This window comes from Octodon degus, unplaced genomic scaffold, assembly GCF_000260255.1.
Source record: "Octodon degus isolate 3935 unplaced genomic scaffold, OctDeg1.0 scaffold00045, whole genome shotgun sequence".
Lineage (NCBI taxonomy): Eukaryota > Metazoa > Chordata > Mammalia > Rodentia > Octodontidae > Octodon > Octodon degus.
Genome location: NW_004524621.1, coordinates 13972735 through 13985667, shown reverse-complemented (window position 1 = coordinate 13985667; position 12933 = coordinate 13972735).

Genomic DNA, 12933 nt, shown 5'->3' with positions numbered 1-12933 from the left:
ATTGGTAAGAACAACCATCCAGACACACAGACATGCAGAGAGAGAGAGAGAGAAAGAGAGAGAGAGAGACAGAGAGAGAGACAGAGAGACAGAGAGAGAGAGAGAGAGAGAGAGAGAGAGAGAGAGAGAGAGAGAGAGAGAGAAATATGGGTTGCATAAGGCAGTGAGGAATTATGTAGTTAAATGGACAAAACTGAAATGCAAAGTAGCCAATAGTGTCTGTTACCTATGTGATAAAAAAAAAATTAAACAGTTATCAAACTAACACATCTAATAGGTTTCTTGCTGATTCAGAAGGCACTTGGGGATCTTGGAGAGTCTCGTGGTTTTGGTCTGAAGCAGGCAGCAAGTGCCCTGCACTGATGTCAGGAGACCTACTTCTAGTCCCAGCTCTTGTCTCAAGAGGCCATTCAACTTTGGATGAATCAGACATCCTTTCTCTGCCTCAGTTTTGGCATCTTTAAAATACAGAGGAACTCAGCCAGACTGTGTACTAGTCCTAGTTCTTCTAATTTGTTTCTGTGGATCAGATCGCCAGCTCTCAATTTGGATGATACATTTTAATATTATTGGCCCAAGACAAGAGAAAGACCCCCAACAGCCACATACACATTTACACGACATGCTGTTTCCATGACTTAGACAGCTTGAGGGAGTCTCCACTCTTTGCCAAATTAAACATCCCTTTGATTCTTAAATCCACTTCTGTGCAAACAAGTAATGGTTTCAACTTCTCAAAGTTGTCTTACTCAATGGTCAGACCCAGTCCCTTAGGCAAACAGCTTATATTACTACATGACATTTTCCAGCTCCTTCTAGGGCTATAACCGTGTTTTTCTCTGTTTGTCACTACACACTGGCTTTATCTTACCTTCCTCTGATTATTGATTAGGGGAATGAAAGTCCTAACCTGAAAGATACCTGAGCCGAATTCATGTTCTCTAAAACTGAGTACTGAGCTTTAGGACCAACAGAGGCTAAGAGCAGAATATATTTATTGGAAGAAAGAAAGCTTCTGTCTTAGAGGACAGGTGACAAGCAGGTAGCAAGCAGGCATGAATACAGAGCAGAGACCTTTGCTGTAGGGAGTTAGGTCAGTAACTCTTTCTGGCTTTTTTTAAGGTGATAGAGACTCATTGAGAATCTCAATCCCTGATGTTTATCTTTAGGGAAGTATGCATTTGTTTGATCTTTTTTATTGAGGACTGGCCCACATCAATGCCTGTCTTTCCCACAGTAGCAAGGTATCTTGTCTTCATACTGGCTTCTCCTGAGCACCTGCCTAGTCTTGTCGGACTGCCTATAATGTCTGTCTAACTCAGCTGCCTACAACACTGTGGTCTGGGAGAAAACCATGGCTCTCAGGTCTTGAGTCATAAATGAGCTAGCAATCCAATCTAAAGCACTCAAAATATGGCCTATCAGTTCTGTGTATCTATTCAATTATGCTAAAAATGCAGGTTCTTGGTTCTGCACAGATCTACTAGACTGGATCTCTAAGGAAAGCCTGGAATGTAAATTTTCACAAGAATTCTGGATGAGCTTGAAGTTTGAGTCTAATTGTCCAACAGAAAGGCCTTCCATCCAGGTTGAAGATATTGAAATTACAGACAATCAAGTACAATTCTTGTCTCTGAGACTAGAGTAAGGGGTGGCAACATACAACTTGGAAATTCATGTATGGTACTTGTCAAAGCAGAAAAAAGTCAGAGAAGGCTTAGTGGTAGCCAAGGTGGGACTTCTCTGAGTGTTAAAGCTTTTGTAGAATCTAGCCTTGCTCATTAGATATAAGGAGAAATTTGTATTTCCTTCCCAAATCCCAGAAGCGTGGGTAGCAATTTGTCCTAATTAGCCACCTCAAAACATATTGTTAGATAAAGTACAATGCTATTTTATTAATTAAACAAAAGACAAAACTGCTCCTCAAACTAGAATATTCATGTCAGCATGCCAGGGAGTTGCTCTTTTTTTTTTTTCTAGAAGAATCTACAAAGAAAAGCAAATTGCCATTTTGATGAGCATGGATTAAGAGCATAGGAATTAAATGACACTAAAGTCATGAGATGTGGCAACCAGGAATACAATTTTTACCAAAGAAAGGAAATGAGAACAGTCACATCCTTCAAGCATGTACAATGGGCCAAACACCATCCCTGCTTTAATCTTGCAGAAATATATTTGGCAAAGGGACAAGAACTTTGTTAGCAGATGGTTGGAGTAGCCTGTGCTTGAAAGCCCAATAATAAATTTTAGCCCTACTTTTTTTTTTTTTGCTACTTTTCCCTTAGACTCTGAAAGCCACTTCACATGTTCTAAATTAATTTTTATTTTCTCCAATTATGATACAATTGAATAATATTCATGAGAAGCAGCCTGCTCCTACTAATAAAAATCTTTTCTAAAAATTCTCTTATCCATTTTTTGTACTTCCATTTATATTTTACTTGATTGTTCACTTTCTAAACACATGCATTAGCAAAATGACAGAAGTTTTTTAAGTCTTCTTTTTGTTTGGTACAGTGCCACACTGCATAGCTTGGACTCATACTGATCCTCCTGTCTTAGCCTCCCCAGCGCTGGGATTACAGGTATGTGCCACCATGCCTGGTTTCAGTGTCCAGCTCGGCCCTGACCAGCATGGCATATGGCACCAGGGATTGAATCTGGGTCCATGAGCTTGCCAGGCAGGCACTTAGACCACCGAACTATCTCCCCAGCCCTTTAGAATATTTGTTTTTATATTGAACTGTGTTCAAAGTAGGCAAAAAATCTTAATTCTTAATGTCTCTTCCAGAACTACAGCGGAACCAACCTTAATAGAATAGAGGTGACCTGCACTTCATTTATGTGTGATGCACATATAACCCTTTTGTATCTCACTGAGTTTTAGACTTGGCTTCCAATCTAGGTCACAATGGTACCCAGACTCTCTGACATTCCCTATCATCCCATGGGTCCACTTTGTCACCATTAGTCATTTGTCATGTGCGTTTTATTGATGTGATCTGTCCTCTTGAGTTTTATAGGTTACATTTTCCCTATAATCAACCTAAATTTAAGGGAAAGGACAAGGCCAGAGAAAGCAGATATATTGAAGTCCTGCCTGTGCTTATAGCAGCTGCTAGTATAGAAAACACTGGCTTCTCCTTAAATATTAGAGCATATGTTTAAATAATAATATTATTATAATAAATAAAAAATGGTAAGACACAAGATAAACTAGTCTTATAAAACCTGATACACAAACACATGTTTACACACATAGGGAGACCTGATCCACATTTTCCTATCTTAGTGAAAAGCGATTGAAATTATCATATGGATGCATAGTAATGAAATAATTTATCAAATACTTACATTTTTACTTTGATATAACTTAGATCTAAAATATCACCCCAGCAGTCTTACACATTTAGGGATGGAAATTGTGGCAGGTGGATCATGGGGCACAATTCCCTTCAGTGGATGAACCTACCCATGGGTTAATAGGTGGTGTGCTATTAGGAGGCAGGACCTGACCAAAAAGAAGGCACTGGGGCTATGGAATCCACCTTCTTGTCCTCAGTTTCTTCCTTCTTCCTTGGCTGCTCTGGGTTGAGCAATGCTTCTTCACCAGACCCTTCTCCCTGCTGTTCTGCTTTGCAACCAGTCAACCATGGACTAAGCCTCTGAAGCTGTAAGGCTAAATGAACCTCTTCTCCTTAGGTTGTAGGTGTCAGATATTTTTGTCCTAATAACAAGAAAATGGCCTATACATACTTGTAAGAAATTTTAAAAATTTGGATGCTCTATGGACATACAGTCAATATAGTTGTCACTCCGGATATTTCCAGTCCTATTCTTGACCTTACCTTGACCTTACCTCTTCTTTGATTTTAAGCTCTCTAACCACTTTTGAATTCTACTTTACTTCAGTCTTTTACTTTATAGCAGTTCTTTCCCACTTCATTTTCTTCCCTTTCAGTCCAGATCTTACCATCTATTCTCTCGACTACTGTGTACTTAGAAAACTCAGCTTCCTCACCCTTTTGTGTCTATGTATTACCTGTCTCGTAAATTTCCAGCCCTGGATTAACCCAAACATACCTACCCTCTCCAAACACACTGGCAACCAATAGTTAGAGAACCCACACAGCTGAGAGGAATGGAACTATTACAGAGTTAGGATTTCTACCCGTCTGGGCTTCCATTCTCTAGCCATCCTTACTCCTGGTCAGTTTCCCCTCTTCCATCTTGTGCATAGTAGACCCAGACATTTTCCACTCTTCTCACACTCCCTAGTTCACCCCCAAGTACCTCTATATCATTGATAAAATTGAGATGACTAGAAACTGGTTTCCCCAGCTCCCTAACCCCATTCATAAGTTTATCTGCACCATGGCATCCCTTCCCTGGGGCATGGACATACAAGGCCGTAACAGCACACTGCTCTTGAGTTTATTCTTCTCTATCTCCATCCAGGAAGTATTTCATTAATTAATCATCTGTTCTTGTATTTCTTTGGGAGACAGCTCCTCTCTTCTGATTATCATCACTTAAATATGTTAAAATCTCTTCAAGTCTAAAAAATAATAGGCAAATCTCTCATCATCCTGCAAGCTTCCTAGAGCCATTAATCTGTATTATTCATATTATACCTCTTTTTATCCAGGCTTCTGCCAGTGCTTTGCTATCCAAGCAATCCTGCATCAAGTGTTATCTGACTTCTGCCCCTTCAAATCCACGAAAACTATTTGCCTCACAGTTATCAATGGCTTCCTCATTTTTCCATGGTACTGTATTTCCCTGAGATATTTTGGTATTACTGTCTTCTCTGTTTTTTTTAAAATTCTCTTCTTCAATTTCCAAAAAATAAGTGTCCTGATGACTCCCAAAATATATCTCCATCTCAACACTCTCCCTTGGGCTTCAGACCTCCATATTGAACTGCACACCAAATTCAACACATGTGCCCAAGATGGGTCTCACTTATTTTTACCCCAAGCTCTTCCTTCTCTGTGCCCCAGTCACCAAGTCAGAAGCCTTGCAGTCATCCTTAACATTTCCTCTTACCTCTGCCCTTACAGTCAAATTATTTCTACTCCTTCCTAAGGTTTAATTTCTGACTTATTTACTAAAGAGAACAAAAGTCCTATTCCGCTGATTCCCTTCTCACCAGAGAAATTGTGTGTAGAAATTGAACTTCTACAGTTTTTCTCACTCTGCTCTTCAGATATAACTTTCATTCACTGAATGGAAACATCAGACTGGGGAGAAATGGACCCAGCTGCAGTGAGAGGTGCCAAGTGTCAAGCTGATTTATGTTTTCAATATTTGTGTTGAACAAATGGGATTTTGAAAACCATAACCATCTTGAATTATATACATCATTACACTGTGTTAGCAGTAAAGTAAAAGAAATGAGCACGTATTCGGGGAAAGGTTGGGCTATGAAAATCACAGTGAAGTCATTTGTAGGACTCTGCCAGATTCTTCTAAGAGGCAACCTCACCAGTTCCCTCTGAAATGGAGGAACTCAGGATTTTGAACCACAAAGTCTACTCTTTGGATTCCAAGTGAGAAATGAAGATAAACCAGAAGACGCCTGTGCTGCCGCCTCATCAGTCCTGACACACATAGAGTCTCATCACCAACAGCCCTACTTTGGGTCATCATAATGCATTTTCAAAGCCCATCTGGGAGGTATCTCAGAGAGAAATGACCTAGATCACTTCAATAATTATTAAATATTTTATGTTACTCACAGTCAATTTTTATATCAGAAAAAATAAATGGGGAGCAAAAATAAACTAAATATCACCCAAGATTTGATCCCTTTATGTGGGAGGCCATTAACCGGTATCCATTCTATTCCCCTGCTGAGTCAAGTTTATGGCCCTTCTCACCTTGCCCATTCCCCATGAATCACATGCTATGCCCTAGGGGTTGCACCTTCCCTGTTGCCTAGATACCTGCTGACCCCAAGAGCTGAGACTTCCTCATTCCTACACCCCCTATATATACCCAGCACCTCCCCTGAATAAATGGGACTTGATCAGTGTCTTGACTTGTCCTCATTTCTCGCATCTCCTGTCCTGTGTCCCCTCTTCAATTCCCCGCTCCTCCCCCAGGTGACCTTTGTTGACTGACCCACTGGTTTGGGACACCTTTAAGTCACTGCTTTTTAGCTTTGATGGTAATGGCTAGGGGTGGTATTGCAGACTCTTCTGAGAATCCAATGGGAGATGTGAACTCTTTTCTTCTGGAAAATGTTTAAATACACATATTTGTGCATTCACACACTCTTTATAACAATTTCAGGGGTTTCATGCATCCCACTTCAAGACCTCCTATATATACCTGAACATTGACTAGACATGAATTTGAATGTGACTGAAGAAACGTATTTTTTATAATCAGGTAAACGTACAATTTCCACTCAATATCTACCTCCAAATCACTCAGTCTTTCTACTTTGTTCTTTTTTTCATTTCTGGACATTCTCACTGTGAAGCCTTCTGGGAAACCATACCTTTTAATTCAGCAGACAATATCATTGCTTGTGAACCCATTGTTTCTCCACAAAAGGCTTTAGGAGAATTTGGACCCTCTCCTATCTCTATGCATACAGCTTCAGGCCTGACAGCATCAGGAAAAACAGGCTAGATTTTAGCTGTCCCCAGTAGGTTTTCTTTTCCAACTATATTCTGAGGGTATTATCAAAGAGGCTCAATTTGAGAAGTGGGACAGAGGAGGACAGAATGGTTCCAAGTATTCTCTTCTTGAACAGATAAGAAAATTTGTTGACTTAGCCAGACCCTTAAGTCAGTGATGAGTACCTGGGTGGAGGAAAATTGGTTACACTAAGACAAAGAATCCTTCTAAAGGCTTTGGAGGTATTTGGTAATTGGCCTGAGTGGAAAATGTGGCAGTGGAACTTGTACTAAGAAGTGAAGGACAGAGTTGAATGTTTCCCACTTAAACGTTCTCAGTGCTCAGATAAGTCCATATCTTGAAGGATATGGGTTAGCATCAGAAGCAGCATCAGTCTTGCTGCCTTATTTCCACCATTGCCATGTGAGCTCAGTCTCTCCACTATTAATGAGTTCTTTCGTTTTCTGTGAGCATCCTTTATATATAATTTCGTAAAGTCTATACTTACCACTCACATTTCCCTACAACTCAAGGACTTTTTCAAATCCCAAAGAAGAGTCAAGTCTCTTCTGATTTTCTTCAGATAATAAACCAAGATAAAATATTTTGTGTATGGTCAAAACTAGATAAACATAAATAGTTTCTCTTATTGATGGGAAAGTCTATTTTGTTTCACACTATTTTTGCAGAATCATGGAAAAGAAAATGTTGGCAAAATTCCACAGAGAAAAATAAAAATCTCAACAGTTTTACCTAATTCCATTACATCCTCACTTCCCAAATGCACCAGTTGTTATGCCATATTGGGAAATGTCACAAGCAATTTCTCTATTTCATCTTACAGAGAAAAGAGAATTTAATTGCATGCCTGGAGAGACAGTATAAGAGGATCCTGTATAAGACAAGAGTAACATAGCAGTTATTACTTATACTTGCCTGTTACTAACTCTAATAATGCAGAAAAAAGATTTTGCCCCAAGTAATTCAGGAGTTATTTGTCCTTTGGATTCTCACAGACCTACCTGCTAAACAGCCTTAAGTTCCTATCAACAATACTATAGCAACCACCACACTCACACACCTCCTCCATTACTATTTGTGCCTAGGAAGTACCAGCATGTTTTGGACTTACATGGCCTGTTAGCTGGAGATATTTCATTCCAGAGACATTCTGGAATTTCACCTTATAACTGAGAAAAATTATCTTAAATAGGTACTAATGGATTTCTAATTAAGCCCAAGGAAAATTAGGCAGCAATATCAATATCCTATTGTCCAACTTAATGATTTTCAGGGTAGGGTGCTGCTTCTTAGGGGTGAAGATGATGAACCCCACCCTCAGTTATAAAAAGAGCAGAATCTTGGAAAGAGTAGCACTTTACAAGGTGTGGCTCCTTGAAAGCCTCCTGGGGCTGTTGGGAGGGAAAGGAGGGTATGTGGGGAAAGAGCCTCAGACAAAGAGGGGCCCCAGAGGCTCTATCAGTGGGAGGTCCGCCTGCATACTGCCCTAACAGCTTGAGGTAGTTCAGTGTGGAAACTGCTGATCACAGTCTTTCTAAATCAGCACATTTTGTTGGCTTCCTTATTGAAGACATTGAGGATTCTTGTCCAGCTCTCAGTCTGCACTCAGTTTTCTCTCTCTTTAACTCATTATGTATTAGTCCACATTCTTAATAATGAAGTCAAAATGCCCTATTGTGAGGGCTTCCAGAAAGAAAGAAAGAAAGAAAGAAAGAAAGAAAGAAAGAAAGAAAGAAAGACCAACCCAAGAAAGCTGTGAAGGTAGCTGGGATTACACTAGGAGAAAGGGACAAATTCAAACTGCATTTCATGAAAACTGGAAAACTTTATCAGCTTTTTTAGTTCTCTCCAGCTTCCACATCTCCAGGGACCTCCTTGTCCCTAAAGAAACCCATTAGTGTTCACAGGCTAATGAGACCCTCCAGTCACTGGAACAAGAGGCTCAACAGGGAGTCCATTTCTGCACACTTGGCAGTAGGCTGCTAGAAACACCTGGTCCTCTAACATCCCACCCCAACTGCACTCCAGGCTCCAGGCAAAGTGGCACAGAGTCCTTCAACTTTGGCGACCCAAAGATTTTCTTTGAGGAGACTCCCCCAGAGACTCAGAAGACTTCTGTTCAGTGAGTCCTAGGCACCAGGCTGGGATTCTTTTGTCCATGGTTTTGTCCAACCATCATTTCATCCTTGAACAATCATTTTGGGGAAGGTTATTGTCTTAAACAACATACCTGATTCCTTAAGTTAAAGGGAGAAAGGTTTACTTAGCTCACAGTTGGTAGAGGTTTCAGTCCATAATCAGCTGGCTTCAGGGCAGGGTGGCACATAGCAAAAGGACAACCATTCATGACAATGGATGACAGCAAAAACAATGAGAGAGAGAGAGAGAGAGAGAGAGAGAGAGAGACAGACAGACAGACAGACAGACACACACACACACACACAAACACAGACACAACAAGAGGCAGACAGAGACAGAGACACAGAGAGACAAAGAGACATAAGGGGAAGAGAGAAGACTTTCTATCTTATATTGTATCCAGTATACCGGGGCAGTGCCAGTCCAATCAGTGGACTGGTTCACCAGTGTGTTTCACTCACCCATAATCCAAGCACCCAGTGCTTTACAAGTCAATCACACACTCTAGATTCAACCACATCTTTAAGAAAAAAACAAAACCCATGACCAAGTGAGACTTTTTGAAGACATCTAGACACAAACTATAACAAGTACCTTGTAGTTTAAGGAAGTGTTTTATGAAAGCCAAAACATAGAGATTAGCATGGAAAGCTGTTTATTTCTGAAACAAAGAATCATTCCCAGAGAGGAGGTACATGATAACTGGCATGGAAACTCCATTTATTTTTAATTTTATTTCAAAGAGACACCCCCCCCAACCCAAAACAAAGGCAAAAACAGCAACAAAAAGATACAGAATTTCAAAACAAAGTAATAGGAAATTAACAATGGTTATTATATTACATATTGTTATCTTCAGAATAGTTGCTCAGATTACCAGATACAGGTATGCAAAATTGATCAAACAATTAAGCATTAAATATTCTTTTCAATAAACCTATAGAAATTAGTAGTACTGTTATCTATCTTGTGTGTGTGTGTGTGTGTGTGTGTGTGTGTGTATATATATATATATATATATATATATATATATATATATTTCTCTTTCATCTTTTCTCCTTTCTCCCATCCCAGTTGTTCTTTCCTTTAAAAAAATTATAAACAAACAGAACAAGGAAACCAAGGGAAACTCCAACTTAAACATGGATTAACTTTCATATTCTAAACAGACTCCGCTGTTACCCACATATCCTCTGACAGAAGCCACTGGGTGCCTGTGAGAGCCTAATCGTCTATGGAGATTACAGCTGTGTGTCAGACTTCATCTTCCTGGACAGCCACATTCTTCACAAAGTGCCTCATGCCTTGCTTTATATTAACTTTTTTCTCAGTCTTACACTAAACCATCTCTACTTACAGAGAACACACCCATGTGACCTGCCCACTTCAGGTCAGGCCGGTACTTTGTAAGTCTTGGGAGTCAGTGTATATCCATAGCTCACATACTGGCGATGTGACCTTGGGCAAGTCATCCATCTCCCTGTACCACAGTGAAGTCAGAATAAATCATCTCTCTTGCTAACCTGTTGTGAATATATTAAAGTTAATGTCAGGAAAGCACTCTCTATCATATGGGAAAAGAAAGAAGAAATGACCACAGTCCTTCCTACCTGTAGCATTTCAAGCCAGAGGAGGCAAGAAACTCCAACTTTAAGTTTATGCTATTGCACATTTTAATTACCAATTTGAGGTTATTTATATCACCTCACAGTAATCAAATCATTCATAGGACTTCCTGAGTTTTCAGCTAGTGCCAAAGGGAAAATTAAGACCATGGTCTGGAACCATGGGAGACAAAGCAAGTTACTTTAGAATGACATGATTGCATGTGTTTATTCAGCATTGATTCAACACCATTAATAGTTAAGATATTAGCCATAACTCTTTATTTGACTTAAGTAAATAAAAATAATTTATTGGTTACCTGGAAAGTCCAGAGGTAAATCTGGTTCTGGGCACTCAAGTGAAACCATCAACATGATATCTCTCTCTCTTTGTCTGTCTTTCTCTCTCTGTCTCCCCACCCCACCTGTCATTACTATATTACATTCATTTTCTTCCCATGTAAACTAGTTTTATTTGTGCAGAGAGCATAGCCCAGGCAGTTAGCTATAAAGTGTTGCAAAATCCCAGCTTAGCTGCAGAAGAAAGAGAAAGAGTATCAATTTCATATCTATGAAGTAAAGTCTCAAAGGAATAACTGATTGACATCCTCGGGTTATGTTCCACCAGTTGGTATCCAGAGGGCCAGAGTACTTCATTTAGGCTCTCTGGAGCAACACTAGATGGAAGAAATGTCTTTCTCCAAAGGAAATTGGCTGGGACTTCCTGGATGGGGCAGGTATGCTCACCAAAGCAAAACAATAACTGCCATAATTGTCCCCACTGTGTAGCACAAAGCTCACAGATGTCAATATTTTAGGTCACCCCCCCTTTTGGTATCAGAAATCAAAGTCAGGATCTTGTGCTTGCTAGGCATGCACTGTACTGATTGTTACGGCTCCATCACTCAAAGATGTCAATCTTTGAGACAGAATGTATGTATTGATGACATGACAGTTAATATCTTACTGGAGACCTTTGATTATTCTGTCCCACCTGGTCAGAGCTATGTCCCTCTCTAAGAAGAACTGCCTATCAAACTTCTGCTCATTTTCCATACTGAGATCAAATATCATCTCCATGAAGCTGCTTATGATTCTCAGGAGTGAACATGAATTTATTCTTTCACTGTACAGTACTCTTAGTGCATTGCGTAGAGAGGTCAGACTTGGCTCTGTAGAAGAATCTGCTGTGCAGCTGGTTTAAATGCCACTCCTCCATCCAATCTTCCCTGCACTCCAAAGCACAAATATTCTTCTCTCTACTCCTTAAAAATTAGAAACTTTTAAACATATAATTTTCATATCAACTGCCTCTATGATGATCAGACAGAATATTGCTTTTATGAAAGACTATGATTTTACATTTGGAACACCAGAGAGTTCTATTTTATTGCATAAAATAGACACTCTTTTCATACTTTGTAGTAGTTTTTAAATATGTTGTTCAAATTTTGAAACTTCTCACTTCAAGTGAGTCTAATTCCCCTTCCCTGAGTATGGGCTGGCGCTAGTGATTTGTGTTTAATGGTTTGAATACAAAATTCTGAAATGGTGTGAAAACTTGGATGTCAGATAATAAATGGTGCTGCAACTTCCTCTGGTTCTCTCCTGAACTGCTTGCTGTGGGTGAAGTGACTCACGGTGACACTATTGTAAAAACTCAAACAGCCTATGGAGAACCCTCAGGGAGAAACATCTTTTGTGCACATCTGCGGCCCTAGTCTAGCCTTTAGATATCTGGATGCAGCCACAGGAGATACTCTAAGCAAGAACATCCCAAACAAGCTGCTCAGGAATTCTTGACTCCCAGAAACTGAGACAACAAATGTTTGTCAATTTAAAAATTGGTGATAATGTATTACACAGCAATGGGTAACTAATGCACACGTCTACACATAAGACCTAGTAAGTTACCTTAGCCTGGGTTACTCAGAAAATAAAGCCTGATCAAAAAGCCAATGTGCAAGTACTTCATTATGGAGTTTATTCCAGGGAAGCAGGAATGAGGGAAAGGGGGAAGGAAGGAGAACAAATCCTAGAGTACCTTACTGAGTGGACCCTTGCTTGGCATCAGCTGCTACTGAAACCACTCATTCCATCAACTGGTCCAACTAGAGGACTGATTTTACAAGTTCAGTTGCATCACAGGTTAGTTTGCCCAGAGGAAGAAAGTGAGAAGAATTTAGTCATTAGCTCCCCTTGCCCTTTTGCCAAGTTTGTTCTATAGGACATGAACTCTTCATGTTTTTCTGTGTGCATTTTCATGATCCCCCTGTTAGTCAGCTTTCTGCTGATAACAATGACCTGCAAGGTTCATTTGGGCTCATAGCTGTAGAGATCCCAGCTTGTGATCAGTTGGCCTATTGCTTTGAGTCTGTGGCAGTGCATCAGGCAAAAGCATGTAGTATTAAAGAATCTTCTGAATATTCTCCGGATCATTGCCTTGCTCATCTTTTACATATAACTGCATGGCTTGACATTGTCATGTTTTCTAGCTCATCTCCTTTCCCTCTCTTGATTAGTTAGTCCTTGAGAT